This window comes from Equus przewalskii, chromosome X, assembly GCF_037783145.1.
Source record: "Equus przewalskii isolate Varuska chromosome X, EquPr2, whole genome shotgun sequence".
In the NCBI taxonomy this organism is placed as follows: Eukaryota; Metazoa; Chordata; class Mammalia; order Perissodactyla; family Equidae; genus Equus; species Equus przewalskii.
The window spans coordinates 47615017-47617245 of record NC_091863.1 but is presented as its reverse complement, the minus strand read 5'-3'; the positions used below and the strand labels follow the sequence as shown (position 1 = coordinate 47617245).

The following is a 2229-nucleotide window of genomic DNA, read 5'->3' as shown; positions in this document are numbered from 1 at the left end:
AAACTAAGAGTACCTGTCTGAGTACATTTGGGCTACTATAACACAATATCATAGACTGGGTGGCTTATAAACAACAGAAAAATTTCTCACAGTTCTAAAGGCTAGAGAGTGTAAGGTCAGGCACCAGAAGATTCAGTATTTGGTGAAGTCCCATTTCCTGGTTCATAGTCATCTTCTCACTGTGTCCTCACATGGTTGAAGGGGTAAGGGAGCCATCTAAGACCTCCTTTTTAAGGGCACTAATATCATTCACAGGCATTCCACTCTCATGACTTAAGCACCTTCCAAAGGCTCTACCTCCAAATACTATCATTTGGAAGTTAGGATTTCAACATATGAATTTGAGGGAGGGACATAAATATTCAGTCCGCTGCAGTACCTATGTGTTAATCCCAACTTACAGGTCACACACGTGTGAGCTGATGAAGGCGGAAGTGGCAGCCTCATGAAAAAAATCCTGTGCTCCAAACATCGGCCAAGTAGCAGGAGCTGTGAGTATCTCTCTCCACAGGTGGCAGAGTAGACCAGGACCACATGCTCCTTCCCACCTCCAATGCTCTGCTTAAGACCCAGAATAGATCTTGTATTAAATAAGAGAGATGAGGAGACAAGCTACCCAAAAGGACTTGATGTGATGCTTTTTATCTGCTAGTCTATGTGAATGGAGACATAGCGTCTGAAATGAAATTGAGTAAGAAAAGAAAGAATCGTTAATAATATAGACTAGTTTTTGCAACCCTTGTGGGGAAAACAGAAGTGCTCTGCCCAATCCCCTGGGGAGCCAGCTTTTTCTTAAGAACTGCAGCCCTGGGGCATTGTTTTTGCTGCCTGACCACTGCCATCATGGGTCACATGTATGTTCCTGGGAAGGACTTGTCCCAGTAGGCTCTGCCCCTCTGCCACAGCATCCCCACCTGGCTGAAGATGATGTCTGATGACACAAAAGAGCAGATCTACAAACTGGCCAATAAGAGCCTGACTCCCTCACAAATTGATGTGGTCCTGAGAAACTCACATGGCACTGCACAAGTATGTTTTGTGAGAGGCAATAAAATCTTGAGAATTCTTAAGTACAAAGGACTCAAAGTCTTAAGTCTCACTTAAGAAAACTGTTGCAGTTTGAAAGCATCTTGAGAAGAACAGAAAGGATAAGGATGCTAAATTCCATCTGATTCTGATTGAGAGCCACATTTATCAGCTGGCTAGATATAAGACTAGACGAGTGCTCTCCCTCAATTAGAAATGTGAGTCATCCACAGCCTCTCCCTGGTTGCATAAATTTATCTATGTACTCAAGCAATAAACCATTGTTTAACTAGAAAAATATAGAGTCACAGCCCTGGGCTGGCTTTGCCTGACTGCTCCTGCTGTCTCTTCCTTCCCACCAGCTCCATAGATGGTGCTTTCTTTTCCTGTCCAGCCCATGCCAGGAAGCATCAGTGCTCCATCTTCCACCACTGTCATCAGGACACAAGAGAAAGGTAGGTCCATGTAAGTGGGGTTGTTAGTGAGAGTCAGAACAGAGCACTTTTATTTCTGGGATTGTGAGAAAAATGAGCTTCTGGAATCCCCAGCTGGAACCCAGAATGAAGAGAAACAATGTAATAGTGAGGGTTCAGTTTCCACAGTGCATTGAATAGTATAAATTGGCCATATTAAGTCATGCCATGAGGGCTGTCTTGGAAAACTAAGCCAACTCTTGATTTAAAAAATGAAATATTGGAGGGGCCGGCCCCATGTCCAAGAGGTTAAGTTTGCATGCTGAGCTTCAGCATCCCAGGGTTTTGTCGGATTGGATCCTGGGCATGGATCTAGCACTGCTCATGAAGCCATGCTGAGGTGGCATCCCACATAACACAACTAGAAGGACCTACAACTAGAATATGCAACTATGTACCTGAGGGCTTTGAGGAGAAGAAGAAAAAAAAGAAGATTGGCAACACATGTCAGCTCAGGTGCCAATCTTTAAAAAAATTTAAACAACTAAAAAAAATGAAATATTGAGGAGAGGCATTTTGAACTCCATTACCCTACAGTCAAACCTCAGGTTCTCATTACCAATGTCCTCTCTTCCATCTCTACTTTCCCGCCTTTATTTTGCCCACTGATTCTTACAGCCTCGGTTCATACCTCTATGTGGATGAGTCAAAACCTAGACTTCAAGTGCAACTTCTCTGAGCACCAGAAACACACTCTCTACAGCCTGGGGAATTTCTCAGCCTGGGCTGT

General features: G+C 43.8%; 1 pseudogene; it reads left to right on the top strand.

The window, feature by feature from the left end:
- Positions 1 to 843: 843 nt before the first annotated feature.
- LOC103544010 (small ribosomal subunit protein uS15-like) lies at positions 844 to 1303 on the top strand (annotated as a pseudogene).
- Positions 1304 to 2229: the final 926 nt, after the last annotated feature.